Source organism: Alligator mississippiensis, chromosome 15, assembly GCF_030867095.1.
Source record: "Alligator mississippiensis isolate rAllMis1 chromosome 15, rAllMis1, whole genome shotgun sequence".
Classification (NCBI taxonomy): domain Eukaryota; kingdom Metazoa; phylum Chordata; order Crocodylia; family Alligatoridae; genus Alligator; species Alligator mississippiensis.
In genome coordinates, this window is record NC_081838.1 from 10018163 (window position 1) to 10034240 (window position 16078).

General features: G+C 46.6%; 2 long non-coding RNA genes across 3 annotated transcripts; one reads left to right on the forward strand and one right to left on the reverse strand.

Annotated features, from left to right (window-relative positions):
• Positions 1 to 1309: 1309 nt before the first annotated feature.
• Positions 1310 to 7581, reverse strand: LOC132245519 (uncharacterized). 2 transcript variants are annotated; one of them, XR_009457255.1, is made up of 4 exons: positions 7398 to 7577; positions 5873 to 5964; positions 3374 to 3516; positions 1310 to 2278 (listed from the first exon to the last, which is right to left on the reverse strand). It is a non-coding gene; the product is annotated as an uncharacterized LOC132245519 (long non-coding RNA). The 2 variants fall into 2 exon arrangements; XR_009457256.1 differs by lacking the exon at positions 1310 to 2278 and having other exon boundaries at positions 2291 to 3516; positions 7398 to 7581.
• LOC132245518 (uncharacterized) lies at positions 6404 to 13835 on the forward strand. Its single transcript, XR_009457254.1, has 4 exons — positions 6404 to 6508; positions 8771 to 8923; positions 9459 to 9528; positions 13533 to 13835. It is a non-coding gene; the product is annotated as an uncharacterized LOC132245518 (long non-coding RNA).
• Positions 13836 to 16078: the final 2243 nt, after the last annotated feature.

Here is a 16078-nt window from a genome sequence, read left to right on the forward strand (position 1 = left end):
TCTCACTGGTGGCGAGGGGGGAAGTGCAATGGCCATGATTTCACAAACACATTTCTGAGTTTGGGGAGTGTGAGCAGAAACACTGGCAGCATAGCCATGGCCTTTTTGAGGGGACCACCCAGTGCTAACTATACTGGTGGGTATGGGAATGTAGATGCAAGTGGACTGAGCTAAACTCCAGCTACTGTATAAAAAAAATGAACAAGATTTCTGCTCCTTCCGACTTCCCCCCGCATGCACGTGGGCTTTGTGCCATCTGTCCGCCTGATGCGTGAATGGGTCAGGGTCCTCCTCCCAATTAATTGCAGCCTTCTTTGCCATCACCTTGGCTTTACATATTATCTCTGTGGCATTTGCCTGAAGCAGGTTGAAACTCAGCCTCATGCCTAGCCCCAGCCTTTTTGGTCCCACACCCAGCATTTGGCTGCATTTGTGTCACTGGCACAGAAATAACTAGCAGTAAAATCAGACCAGGCCTGAGTGAGCCTTTCACACCAGGTTCCCAAACCAGTGCTGACAGTGAGCCTGAGGCTAAGTTTCAGATGAGTTTGGTATGCCATGAGCCCACAAGACCTGAGTTTTGAGCCAAACTGGGGCCTAGTTAATGGGTGATACTGGGTAGGATTCCTGCTGTCTTTTCATTTGCTAAAGTAGACCCAAGTATAGCACAATATTGCTTAGGAAGGCTTGTGACAACGAATACACCGGCTCAATAATAATGATAAATAATAAAGCTAACCTCTGGAACAGGTTACCCAGAGAGGTGGTGGCATCTCCATCCTTGGTGGGTTTTAAGACCCAGCTAGACAAAGCCTTGGCTGGGATGATACAGTTGGGACTGGTCCTGCTTGCAGCAGGGGGTTGGACTAGATGTGACCTCCTGAGCTCGCTTCCAGCCCTCATTTTCTATTATTCTATAAAAGTTCTTACTCCTACTTTCCAAACTGTGTTACGGCTGGTGTCTTCGTTTGGCAGGTAGATTTTTTTGGGGGATCCCTGATCAGGATCTGGCCTGAGTTGCTGCAGGGAATGACTTGAACCTACCCGGGCCTTTGCACTGAACTCAAGGAGCAGGGACAGGCAGTCACTCCGCAGGAAGAGGAGACTAGCACCAAACGGGGGCAATTTAGCCAATTAGTTGTTTCATCTGAAAACGGGAAACAAAAGAATTTGAACACATTTTGCTTCTGAGAAGCAGCCAGCCCGTATCTTCCCCAAAAGAAACACTTCCACCTCTCGTTTCCCGTTCTTTTTTTTTTTTAATCTAATTTTTTTTTTAAGTGTAACAAAAATGTTAAATAACCCCAAAACAAAACATTTACTTTTCGTTTGAAGGACATGTTTTGAGCTGACCCAAAACAAAAATCTTTTTTGGTTTACTTCACTTCCCCATTAAAAGAAATTCTGTTTCAGTTCAATCTGAATACCCCCGACGCCAAAAAATCCTGGGTGCTCAGCTGTACCTTGTAGCAGCCACAGACAACTGTGCTGCCAGCTCTGACAAACAGGTATAAAATTATAAGGGAGGAGAGCAAAAGGCTTCCTCGATCAGAAAGGGCTGATTTACACGGCACAGACTCTGGCTCATGTGGCACCAGGTGTAACTTGATGGAGAAGGGGATCTTTTTTCCCTTCTCCCTTTAATATTTAGCTAGAAAATTTTAGACCCCAAACGAAACCTCACCTCTCCCGTGCACTTCCTTCCCCTAGCGACAAATAAAGGGTGTTTTGGAAAGGTAAATGCAAAATCTTCACTGCCCATTACTGGCAAGAAACACCTTCCAAAATTAATTGCGCTTGTATTTGTGCTCATGATGGGCACTTCATTGCCTCCTCTGCTATTTCCCCTTCTAGTTCACCTGGGAGGCAGGCCAGAAGTTTGTTCCCATTATACAGATGGAAAACCGAGGCAATGTGATACACCCAAGGCTGCACAGGAAGCCAGCGCGAGAAACGACTAGGAGCCAGAAGCAGCGAGTGAGCAAGCACCCTAATTGCAGAATTGCAGTGCCAGTGCCCATCTCCACCTACCGCTCGTTCAAAACATTTGCCCCCACCGGTGCTCCTCTGTCCACGGGCTCCAGAGTCTCGGGGCAGAAAGCTGAGGTCTGAGCATGCGCACGGCACGGCCCGGACCAGCTTCGACGAGATAACATGGCTGTGACACCAACAAGTGTCCCTCTGGCTTTTCTCATTTGATCAAAACACATTCCTGACAGTCTTGAGAAGGTCTTGGCTTGTGAGAAGGTCTTGGCTTGTGTTCCCGGGCTTGTCTTCACTGGAAAAAAAGAAAGGACTGCATTTTTTTAGTTTTTTCTTTTTTAATCTCAGAGTACCAAGTACTTAGGAGCGGAGATAAACTACATGGCATTTTTAGCAGCAAGGATAAGCCTTCAATTAAGGCCTCTTGAGTGCATCCTCTAAAAGGGATAAATGTGGTCCCAAACCATGCAGTCAGGACTCCTGGGTTCGCTGCCCAGCTCCATCAAGGTGTGGGATGTACCGTGCCCTGAGCATGACACAACACGCTCCAGGCCTGAGCTACAGACTTTTTCCCCCCGTGTTTGTTTTTCCCAGCACCAGGCTCAGAAACTAGGAAGATCTCCAGGGCTATCAGCTGCCTCTTGCTGGCAAAGACATGGATTTAAACCAGCTCGAGGAGCTGATGTACTTTCTTTGGCTGTCATGCTTCATTTCATTGATGCCCAAATATCAAACTCCAGTCTTTTTTTCCTGGAACTTGAATCAAAGCCTGAATCTGGAGCTTGAATCAAATCTGCATTGATTGTTGCCTTTCAGAAAATGTGAAAAGGCGGCACCTTTTGGGGCTAATATCCCCTCCCTCCCGTCCCCCAAGCACTATTCCCAGCACGTCAGGGGTTCTTGTGCTTCGTGCAATATTTTAGTCATGCTGTATTGTAATACATCATGACTTTCCAGGTAGATTACGTCATGGAGAGACTTTTGTCCTACCCACTCAAATTATGATTAACTCTGATAACATATTCTTATATATACACCAGTCCATGCTCCATTTTTTGGTCTCTAATAATTGTCACCGCCGGTACGCGGAGTTCTTGCCAAGGTCACAAGATTCGTTACGCAGTATCACAACAGTTTCCTCACAAGCTAATTTGACAACGTTAATAAACGGATAATCCAAGCAAGATCCTAAAGATCAGTAGCCAGGCTGAGTCTCCAAAGGTTGAGCTAATTACAGCCAAGCGGCTGTGATGTCAGGCTTTCTTTCAAAACCATCATTATCCCTAATTAGCAGAAGGACTGTCTAATCCAGTGTCCACCTGCACAACCGTGATATTTTGATAGTGGTATTCATTAAAAATAACTACTTTGGTAGAAAAATAAGCAGTACTTGGCTGTAATCTGGAATGAGTAAACATGACTGCAAACAGCAGAGAACTTGCAGACCGGAGTCATCGCATCCGCTTTTATACCAGCAGTCAAAGGAATCGCCGGGTGTAGCGTCCCGAGATGGAGAAACAGAATGAGTCAATTCTGCAGAAGAATAGAAAGGGAAAGCTCAAGGCTCATTTATGCCACAGGCCTGTTGTATTACACTTGATGTTATACCACTGACTTCTGATATTGCACTGATGATATACCACTCACCTCTGATATTGCACTGATGATGTACCACTCACCTCTGATATTGCACTGATGATGTACCACTCACCTCTGATATTGCACTGCTGTTACAGCACAGACCTGTGATAGTGCACTGATGGTGCGAAAGGGGTGTCACTGTAGCCAACTCTAAAAATAATGAGCTAAGCCTCCAAAAATGAAAAAAAAAAATTCATTTTGGGGGTTTTGTTTGTTTTGTTTTATTAACAAACTACAGCTTTGGGGATCCTTATTTGCCACTTGATTCTTTAGGAAGTTCATGGGTTTTGGGGAATATCTCACTTTCCAAAACCAGCAAACGCTCCTTCTGACTGGTGACAATGAAGAGCACTGCATGAAGTTAAGACGCTACCTTTTCCATCAGGCAGGAAAGACCTTCCTAGAAGACCCTCCCTGAGCCCTGGGAAAGGAGACAGAGTCCTTCCTGTTAGCTCCCTGGCCTAACACCAGGGTGGTGGGGTAAAGGGCACATCAGCAGGGTTGCTACCAAACAAGGCTGAAGACAGAAAGTAAAGGCATCCTGTGTTACCCCGCACCCATCCACCCACCTGCAGACCTGATGCATTGTTAGAAGGGTCAGAGGATTAGCAGACCCTTCCAACAATCAGCAATCTGATATCTTTTTATTAGACCAACTTAAATAGTTGGAAAAAAATGTTAAGCAAGCTTTCGGGTTTGAAAACTCTTCGTCAGGCTGAGGAAGTTTCTGCAGTTGGTGTGCGCTCTCCCAGGATGGAACGGAAAGTAAAGACGCCGGAGGCTGGGGTGGTATGCATGCGAGAAAGGCAGTTAGTGGAGATGTAAAGAGGATTAGCAGTGCCTATTGACACAAACTGCCTACGGAGAGGCCAGCAACTAGGTCACAGGGAATACTTCTGCATTAGCAGGAAGCATTAGTCTATTGGCAGCAAGAGGTGACGCTGCCCCAACAGAGCTCCAGCGGCCTGGCAATACGGCACAACCCTGCACTGGCAAAGAGATGGATGAATGCAGAGACACTCCGGGCCGGTCCTGCCATGGCCAGGAGCTGAACCAAACAACTATTCAATGCTTCTCCAGATGTGGTGACAGAAACACTCGCAACGGTTTTCACAGAAGCAAAACACCGGGTTGTTTCCACGAGATGCGTGCATCCGTTAAAAATCTTTTCCCCTGTGTCCCATGGTGTGCTCTGAAGCCGAGCACAATATCCAAATAAAGTATGTGAGCTCCTCAAGCTGGTTTAAATTAGTCTAATCCTGCCCAAATCGACTGAGCACTGCTGATTTACCCATCTGACAACAAGCCAAATCAAACTAGGGATGTACAGGGTCCATCCTTAATTAATGATATATGGAGTGAGGACTCTCTCATTTAAATAAAAACCTTCTGTTATAGGACATACAAAAAACTAGAACTCTTGGTTCCAAAATGATACCTTTTATGAGACCAACTGGAAAATGGCAAGAAAATTGTCCTTCTGTTATAGAGATATTCTTTACCTATTTATTATCCTTATTGTCAATTATTTATACTGCCGCAGCACTTAGAACCTTATTGGGCTTACATGTTGCACTGAATTCTTGTTAAGTTACCCAAGATACAAAGCTAATGTTATAACGCCAATTATGGTATTTTCATACTGAAAATAGGTTTCTAGTTGGGGTTTTTTAAAGCATTTTCTCTCTCTCTTTCTTTCTCACTTTTGCTTCAAACAAGAAGGTGTCTAGAACAACAGCCTTGCAGGCATGGAAATCATCTCTCCATGCTGGATGCATTGTGGCAGTAAGGGACCAGTTTACCTGAAAGGAAGGAACTGAAAGCGAGCTGGATTGATCTGAGCCCTGCACATAAAAAAAAAAACCAACCTGGCTGAAGGCATAAGTTGAAAAACAATGATATGCTTTGCAACATACCCCTTCAAAATCCCGTAATGATTCATAATGACCCATCCAACTAAAAACAGGAGCGCTGGTGACCTCCCTGTCATCTTTTAACATCCTGCTAACGAGCTTAAAAGCACTGGTAAGGAGGAGAGTGTAGCCACAGCCAGCTTGTAGAGGGGGGAAAAAGGATTTGGATTTTAGGAGAATATCTGTTCTTGCAGAAGGTAAGCATTTCCCTTACTTCTTAATATCCAGCCTACAGAGCTTTGAGGACATGAAATCAGGGAGAGGCAAATGCCTTACAATAGTGCAATGTCTAAATTGAAGCTGGGGGGTAGAAAGAAGGGAAATCAAGTAATCACCTGAATTTGGCTAACCGTCCAAGGAGATCGTCTGAGATATTTGCTTGGTGTTAGCGGTCCTGGAACGGGATTGCCATCCGGGTAAAGCAAGACTCAGGAAAACAAAGAAAGCATCAATATGTCTTGGGACCAGTATTGATAAGATATTCTCAAGGGTGGAATTGGCTTGCTTGCGATAATGAATACACTGAAGAACATGAAATGCTACAAGGTACAAGGGGCGTGTAATAAATAGAGAGCTGGAGAAAAAGGTGAAGTTGACTGAAATCAAATTTATCTTGCAGTCCTATAACTATTTTCTGGTGATCGTATACCACTAATTGACCAATACGATGTACGCCAGTAGGTAACCAGTTCCACGGATTTAATTTTCCTTCTTCCACCCATTAAAATGCTGAAAAAGCAGTTGAAAAAAACAATTTTAACACTGATTAATTTTAACGTCTGATTCTTTGTATTTATTTGTTTTAAGGTATACAAGTAGGTTGTAGCCATGGGAGTTACTGTCCCAATTTATTTTTGCACAGAAAGCCAAATGAAAATCATACGGTGGCTGTATCTCTATGGACTGGTAATTATGGTTTTGGTCCAACCTAGCTGGCAGATTGTCCTCAAAGATACGTCTGATGAGTCTAGGTAAGGCGAATGACAGGTGTGCTGTGTGTTGACAGTGTTGCGCTAATGCATGTAAAGATATGCGTGTGAACAACAGCTCCTAGCAGAATGGTATATAGCACTTTGCATTACAGGGATTTGCTAAAGCATATCTGGTGCAGCACTTCCTTAAGAGAGCTAGATGTACTGGGACGGGGTCAGCCACTAGGGAATATATTACAATTTATTTGTACTGCAGCTACACCTAAAAACCCCAGTCTTGTACTAGGACCCTATTGTCCGAGGCACTGCCCAGGGTTGGTCCTGCTGGCTTCTCCATCCTGAAAGGCTTGTGTGTAATATTAAGCCCAGAAATAGCCTTGTTATCAAACATTTGGTTTTATTTTAGCTGTTCAGCAGGATTCATTTGGGTTTAAAGATCAACGGCTGGCAGGATGCTAGAGCTGCTGTGGCTGTCTGTAGTTAGCTGCCCAAGGGCCATGATATTTTAGGAAATCTGCCTTGCATGTGTTTCAAATTTGGAACAGCATACATGGAAGTCAGCTAATATGCATATGGCTTCAGTCACCTCATCTGCAGTGGAAGAGTTTTTCACCCACAGGAAAACAGAGCAAATAGATGACCAAACCGAGCGTTTGCAAACCAGCCTGGGGCTCTATCCAGCTGCTGCAAACAGCTGTATAGAGCCACTGTGGGGTGCTACCTTTGCATGGAAAAGCAGTGCCCTTTGAAGTAAAAGCCACAGCAAGCAGCAAAGCAGATCATCTTTTACTCAGTAACCTGCTGTTACTGAGGAAACCACCTGGGCTAGCTACAGACCGTCAAAAAGCCCGAGGCTGAATCAATCCAGTCTTTGCATTAGTCTGAGTGGCACAGATTACATTTGAAACAGAAGTGAACAGACATTTACCTTGGATTCAGGAAATGCTGCCACATGCCTGCAGTGGCTCAAGCCAGAAGCCAGGGGAGACTAGAATCTGGCTCTCTGGCTGGATGTTCACTTCCTCTTCCTGCTGCCCCTGAGGTCTCTGGGATTTGCAGTCCAGAATGACAGCAACAGGACTCTGCAGAGTTGTTCATCACTTCCTCTTCCTGCTTCCAGGTGCCTCTGGGATTTGTAGTCCAGAGGTACAGCCAGTAGTAAGTTTGAACAGGGGAAGGGGTGTTTAACCCTGCTTCCTGGCCCCAGATCCTAGCCGGGGTTTGCCTGGGGGGGGCAGTCCCCCCAGTGAAGATGGGGCTGCATCCCCAGCTGGGCTTGCCCCCTCCCCCCACCCTCTTGTCAGCCAGCCCTCACTGCTCTGGCTAGGGAGAAGAGGAGTGAGGCCAGCCCTGCTCTTTGGAGCAGACAACACAGTCCAGCCCAGTGCTGGAAAGCATGCTGGGATGCTGGGGGACTGCGATTTAACTTGAACCAGGAAGGGGTCTGGGACCAACGTTTCATAAACTGGTTTGCCCCAAATCAGTTAAGTCTGATACTACATTCAATCAGGTTTATCTTAAACCAGTTTGAGCCATTTTGAAACTGGTTAGTGTGCACTGAACAGAAAATTCTGTTACAGGTTTAAACTAGTTTCTGATCGCTTAACCCGGTTTATGTGTAATTTCTGTCCCTAGCCCTGGAGATTGTGAACAAGTTGGAGAGAGTCCAGCGGAGGGCAACAAAAATGGTTGGGGGGCTGGGGGACATGACATGTGAGGACAGGCTGAGGGAACTGGGCGTATTTAGTCTGCTGAAGAGACTAAGCGGGGATTTAATAGCAGCCTTCAACTCCCTGCAGGGGGTCCAAAGAGGATGGAGCTGAACTGTACTCAGTGGTAGCAGATGACAGAACAAGGAGCAATGAGCTGACATTGCAGCAAGGGAAGATGAGGTTAGATATGAGGGAAAACGTTATCACAAGGAAGGTAGTAAAGCACTGGAACAGGTTACCCAGGGACGTGGTGGACTCTCCAGCCTTGGAGGTTTTTAAGGCCCAGCTCAACAAAGCGCTGGTTGGGATGATGTGGTTGGGGCTGGTCCTGCTTGGAGCAAGGGGTTGGACTAGGTGTGACTTCCTGAGGTCCCTTCATTTTCTCTGATTCTATGACATGAATCTTCTGGGTTTTATTGTACTATGAAGACAGACAGACCCTGCCCCGAAAAAGTTGCATCAAAGCAACTTACTGTGATTCAGACCACAGAGCAGTGGGAGAACCAGAACGTGGGCCTCTGGTCATGTCCTGTTCATTAGAGACTTCAGCCTCTTCCCAGAGTAATGAGCATCCCTCTCTCTCAAACAGATGGCAATCTTATGAATCCAAAAGCGCCCAAAGTTTTATGTCCAACATTAAGCGACACTCCGAGGGCACCTTCACAAGCGATTTTACTAGATATCTGGACAAGATGAAGGCCAAGGACTTTGTGCATTGGCTTATCAACACGAAGCGATACAGGTATGAGTAGAGCATGGGAGTAAGGCTGAAATAGTAGAACATCGATGTGCTTCTAGGTAGACCCCTGGAAATGAACTAATTTAAGGATAGGGGTGGAAGAGTACAGGACTGGGTGAAATTTTTTTGCCAAACTTTCACAATGGAAAAAATAGGCTTTGAACTAAGTGGAATTGCTCATAAAAAAGCATCTGATATGTGTGAAAAGCATTGGCTTTTCACACTGTGAACCGCCCCCCGCCCCCCCAAAACCCAACAACCACCCCTGAAAACCCAAAAACTGAAATAATTTGAGTTAAAAGTGGAATATTTCTGTTTGTGGCCAGGACAATTTTGGTATTCACATTTCTATTAAAAATAAATTTTCGGTGGAAATGTTTAAATGAATGCTGTTTATTTGTATTTGTATCAAAATTGGAGGAGCAATTGGGAAAGATGTGGCAAGGAAATCTCACTTTAATAACGCAGTTACAGAGGAGTGAGTGTTGACTGACCAATTGCGCAGTTACTCATGCATGGGTTTTCTTATTTCCTACAGCTCTACAAAAAGGTACATTAAAGAGGATCCCAATGACATCACCTTCCCTTCTGATTTCACTCCCTTTTAGGTAAGCTAAATGCACTTCAAATTTCAAAATTGAAAATGCTCATAAGCTGCTCACGAAATGACTTGAGCTATGAAAAAACTTTTTTTTTTTCAATTCATGGACAACTGAAAAAAACCCTCGGTTTCTGACAGAGCTCAAGTTCTTCTTCAGAACGTGTCCCAAAGAGCCCCTACCTCCATGCTACCAGAAACCATGTTTGATTAACTCCTCATACCTCCCCATGCTAACTGGGCATGTCTACAGGAGATGCTAAATGCGCAATAAACTCATTCTACTGTGCATTAGTGTGTCACAGCAAAAGCTGTGCTAATGCACTAATGCACAGTAGAATTAGTCTCCTGCACATTAGTGTCAAAACACCTGTGCGCTAGGGCTATGCAAAGCTTTGGATCATGATTCACATTCAGAGATGATTTGGAGGCTGAAACTATGACTGTGAATTGAATCGCTGGAAGATTTAGACTTTCCAAATCGATTCGGAGCTTCCGAATCAATTCAGAAAAGATTCAGAGATTTGGGTTAATGGGGAAATCAATGAAATATCTATAACTTTGTTGTCTTTTGGCTGATTCAGATGAAGCTTGGAGAAATAGTAGCCTCTGCTGGGAACATAACATGTGCCCAGCTTCAAGATGATAGGTGCAGGAGTTTCTGGGAAACTTCACCTCAAAGTCCTGAAAGCAAAACTCATGTTGTATGTATGTGTTAAGCCACAGTGGGGTGAAAACGACAGGGGTAGTAGCTCTTCCTGAGGCCACAAAGCCTGCCATGTTTCAAGGAGATAGGAGCAGGGGCTTGGGGGGATCTGCACCTCAAGCTGCTGACAGGCAAAACTCGTGCTATGGATGACCCTGTGTGTGTTGAGGCGCAGCAGGGTGAAAACTGCAGGGATGGTAGCCCCTGCCGCGACCATGAAGCCTGCCAGCTGTCAAGGAGATCGGTGCACGGTCTTCTGGGTTCTGGGGCCCTGCACCCCTAGCTGCTGACAGGCAAAACTTGTGACATGGGTGCTTGTGCACCTGTGTATGTCTTGGTGGATGGAGGGAGGGGGAACTACTGCAGGCCTGGCTGCTAAGCTACTGTGTTACCAATCAATCATGATTAACTCCGGGACCAGCTCAATACACAGTAGCTGGCTACTAGATAACAAGTTAATGAGAAAGGATTAACACCTACAAAACCACAGGCTAAGGACCGGAAATAATCAATACAGAGCTGGGAATTGCCCAAGACAGAAACAGTTGCACAAGCACCCATGTCGCAAGTTTTGCCTGTCAGCAGCCAGAGGTGCAGGGCCCCAGAACCCAGAAAACCCTGCACCGATCTCCTCGACAGCTGGCAGGCTTTGTGGTCGTGGCAGGGGCCACCATCTCTGCAGTTTTCATCCTGCTGCGGCTTAACACGCACACAGTGTCACCCATGTCACGAGTCTTGCCTGTCAGCAGCTTGAGGTGCAGTTCCCCCCAACCCCTGCACCAATCTCCTTGAAACTTGGCAGGCTTAGTGGCCTCAGCAGGGCTACCATCCCTGTGATTTTCACCTCACTGTGGCTTAACACACACACGTGACATGAGTTTTGCTTTCAGAACTTTGAGGTACAGTTTCCCAGAAATCCCTGAACCTATCACCTTGAAACTTGGCAAGTGTCATGCTCATAGCAGGGGCTACCATTTCTGCACGTTTCTTCTAAATCAGTCAAAATACAACAACGTTATAGCTATTTCATTGATTTCCCCACTGTACTCTATCTCCGAATTGGCTCCGAATCTTCCGAAGTGATTCGGCCGAATTAAATCAGGAAAATGTTTCAGATCTCCATATCAAATCTCTGGCATCCAAATTGGCCGAATCCAAATTGAATGATTCTCTATTCGGATGGACCTACTGTGCGTCAGTGCTAACTCTGGTTGCTGTGCATCCAGTTAGTATCTGTTATTACAGATGAATGCGCAGTAACTACAGAGCATTAGTGAACATGTAGACGCACCCACTGGGAGATTAGCAAAGCCATTGGGGTAGCACTGGGTGGAAGCAGAAGTCTTGGGCTGGAGCATATGAAAATCCATGGAAAGGATGAGGTCAACTTGGAGCAGTTCCCATGTGAAAGGTTAGGAATTTGAACACATATTGGAGCATTTTGTTCTCATTTTGTAATGCTCTCACATTCTTGTTTCACTTGGACTTTTAAAGGCTGGTGCAATACTTAATATTTTTGCTTTCTGTTACAATATTGCCTTATAATGTTTCCATTGCATCATTATCAAAACAAACCATTTCCAAATTAAGGGATTTTTTAGAATTTTCCATCCCATGGGAAACTTGGGATGAAAATTCAGAAGTTCCACTTTGGGTCAAAAGCTAATTTCCAAATGGTGGGATTCTCCAGAGGGCAGTCATTACGTTTTCCAATCATCTCTGGTCCAGAGCAGCAGTTCAAGTCAAGTCAGCAGGAGAAACAGAGCTGGGAACAGAGATCTTCATGTAAGAAGCGCTGCTGCCTGAGCAGGACTAGTTCCCAACTAGAACCACCAATCTACAGAAATCATTATTTAACCCTCAGTTTTGTGACAATGATCTGACCTTAAATTGTGGCTTTGTGTTGTATAGCTGCACAACTCAAAAGCAGACCAGGACTTGAGATAATCCAGTTAATGACCATCTTTAACAGCGCCAGCTAAAACTAGCAACTTCCCAACAGCAACATCTCCCCTGCAAACATCTTCCATGCTGCATTTTCAGAGGATGCTAGCTATAACAGCAAGAGCCACTAGGATCTCCAGAGGTCCCTTCCAACCCTAATTTTCTATGATCCTATGAACATTGGGGCATGGACGATCTCCTAAGAAAGAGATCTTGGAGTCATAGTTGACTCCAAGATGAACATGAGCCAGCAGTGTAAGGAGGCCATCAACAAAGCCAATCGCACCTAGTTGTGTGTTAGCCAATGCATGACCAACAGATCAAGGGAAGTGATGCTCCCCGTCTATGTGGCATTGGTCAGGCTGCAGTTGGACTACTGTGTGCAGTTTTGGGCACTACACTTCAAGAGGGAAATGGAGAATCCTGGAGAGGGTCCAGAGGAGGGCCACCCACATGATTAGTGGTCTCTGTGAAAGACCCTACGAAGGGAAGTTGAGAGATCTGGATCTCTCCAGCCTTCACAAGAGACATCTGAGGGGAGACCTTGTAGCTGCCTACAAGTTTATTGAGGGAGGACAACAGGATATTGGTGATGTGCTATTTACCAGGGCACCCCTAGGAGTAACTAGGAACAACGGGTGCAAACTAGTGGAGCGTAGGATTAGGTTAGACATTAGGAAGAAATGTTTTATGGTAAGGGTGGCCAGAATCTGGAATGGGCTTCCAAGAGAAGTGGTGCTATCACCTAGCTTGGAGGTCTTCAAGAGGAGGCTTGATAGTCACCTGACTGGGGTCATCTGACCTCGGTCCTCTTTCCGGGCAGGGGCTCGGATATGATGATCCATTGTGGTCCCTTTCGACTCTACAGTCTATGAATCCTAAAATGCACCCACTGTATAAATCTAGTCCCCGCTTTCTCCCACCTCATGCCTGGTGTGTGAGAGGGAGTCACACAAACCAGCCTTAGCCTTGGTCCAATTTCTACTCCATGCTAGTTTACCCAAATTTGCTGTTCTGTTTGAAGGAGTGGGGTCAAGCTCTACCTATGCATCACCCTTGCCAGCTTAGTCCCCACTCACTGGTAAAGGCATAGTAGTAGTAAACTGCTCTGCAGGTAGGAATACAGCAACAAGGCTGCATAGATTTCATAGATTGCTTAGACATTAGGACTGGAAGGGACCTCGAAAGATCATCAAGTCCAGCCCCCTGCCCGAGGGGCAGAAAGTCAGCTGGGGTCATAGGATCCCATAGGAGAGGAAGGGGGAATTGGAACCCACACATTGCAACCAGAGCAGAAGTCACATTGCAACCTTTTACATCTGCCCATGTGTATGTGCTTTTTTGGAGCGCTGTTTGTTTTCCAGGTACAATTAGCCACCCAGAGCAAGAAATCCAATTTGTGGCAGTCTCTTCCCTTAGACAGCTACTGGATCCACTCGCACCTGACAGCGACTGAATAGTTTTAACGGAAGGATCTCTCGGTGAAACTTAATGGCGTCCGCTGTTCCTGGTCTCCAAGCTATTGTAACTGCACGGTGACATGCAATATCCAACACGCCTACCACTGACCAAGTCCAAGTTGGAATGCATTTATTTGGAACCTTTGTTCCTATGTTTTAGCTTTTCTTGTAGCTGCTTTTTGGGCACCAGACGCTTTTGAAAGTGTTCTTAAATATAATAAAACCTTGCTAAATGCAATAGTCGTTGTCTTATTCCTGTCTAACATCTGTTGGAGGGAGTAAGCTGGATCAATCTCTAACTTGCAATCACGCTGAAGAGTCACAGCGCTTATTCTCTGAGGTTCCAAATAATAAAGGACTCAGGATCTTGGCCTAGCTGATTTGGGAGCCAGCATTACTTTCTCAAGTGACTTAGGCACCAAAGCTTCGGTCCTCCTTTCAGTACCAAGCTTCCATGGAGTTTCAACTGGAGCTGGGTTCCCAGCTTTCCGAGGCTGCTGCCCAAGGCTCATCCTAGGCTCTTAGTAGAGGGCACCTTGAATGGCTTTGACAGATCAGACTTGGAGAACCCAGCAGCCTACAGGATGGCGTGTTTTCCAGTGCCTCCTAAGCAAAGGGCTGATGAGTGGGCCCTCTCTTGAGTCAGCAGAGTTGAATGCTGGGAGGTAGCCAGGATGGGAGGAAAGGAAGAATAAATCTGAGCAGAAGGTCTCAGTGAGCCAGGGACGCTGTTGATGAAATTGGTAAGCAGAGGTCAGCCTTGCCTGTGGCACCTGCTCAAGGTCTGTGTCTGTGCAATTTATTGTGCTGCATAGGAACTAACCAATCTCCACCTGAGCTTTCAGGGGCTCTCGTCTCCTTTTCCCATACCCAGGAGCTATGCTTTCTCCTTGTTCTCCCTCTTCGATGTATTCTTTTTCCAATGCACCTCTATTCTCTCCCTCCAGTCAGGCAGCTAGTACATTCACCTCCAACTTGGCTTGCCTGGGAAGAGCAGCAATCAGCTTGTATTCACAGCATGTTTGGATATGATGGTGGTGTGACACCTAGTCCTGATGACTCAGAAGGCATGTGAGCAAAGAGTTAGCCAAACAGCCACAAAACATATTAAACCTATTAAACTGCCTTTAGAATGGTTTAAAGGTAACCTGCAACACCAGCCTAGTAGACTAAGATATACCTACACACACAAATATACACATACATGTGATGGCTCAGGAGGCACGTGAGCAAACAAAGCTAGCCAAACAGCCACAAAACACATTAAACTTCCCCCTGCCTCCCCGCCACGTGAAAGAAAAGGACCACAGGATATCAGCTAGCCCCTATTATAAGGGGAACATGTTGCATTATTTATGATTGCAGGAAAGTCATCATGCCAAATACATGCAGTACAATAAAACCTGTGATAACATTTTTCTGCAGAGCCACAAAAATAGGTTGGAAAGCCACTTAGGTCTCAAAAACTGCGCTAGAATAGAGGCTAGTATCTATGTTAGAGCAGGGGGTTCAATTTTTTTAAATAAGTGTACCCCTTCTGACTCAAAGTTTCAGGTCCTGTACCCCCTTATATTTTTTTCTTGTTTATAAGTGGGGGGCGGGGAATGTGCAGATCGAGGGCTCCGCAGTGCAGGAGGGAGTAGGGCAGGGGTAGGCACTGCTCAGCCAGAGCAGGGTGGGGTGGGGTGCAGGACAGAGCCATGGGTGGCTTACCCAGGTGATGTGTGGGCAGGGGGGAGGTTTCTGCTGCTGCATGCACTTTGGCAGGGCATGGGGGGGGCATGTGCCCCCAGATCTGCACGGGGTGGGTTGGGTTGCCTCAGCGGTGGGGGAGGAAGTGGGGCTGGGACAGGGGCTGCGCAGCCAAGGTGGGGTGTGGGACTGAGCCGTGAGGGGAGGGTGGCTCTCACTGCTACCTGCACCCCCAAGACGGGATGGGAAGCATGTGCCCCTGGATCTGTGTGGGACAGGCTGCAGCTGGGGCAGCACCAGGCTCTTCCCAGCACCTGCTGCTGCTTCAATTTAGGGCCCTTTAAATCGCCGTGTTGTGCACACACCTGAACTTACCTGCCTCTCTGGTGGCGGGGAGGGGAGGGTGAGCTGCTGGTGGGCAGAGTGTTCTCTGGGCTGGTACTTCCCTCTGAGGCAGCAGCATCCCTCCCCACCCCCCGGGAGCACCCACCCGCAGGCACCCATCTTGGGCACAGCGTTCCCTCTAAGCTGTGTGGCGTGCACAGCTGTGCAGGCGCACTTGGCAGTGTAGCATGAGTGCACCTGTGCGGCCACGCACACCACACAGCATAGAGGGAATGCTGCTCGGGCAGTCCCCGGGGGCACTGGGCCCCTGCACAGCTCAGGCAGGCAGGCAGGCTCTGGGGGAAAAGAATAACAACCCTTGCGTGGAGCCTGCCTTCCCGGGCTGCTGCCAGGCTGCCTGCATGGGCTTTCTG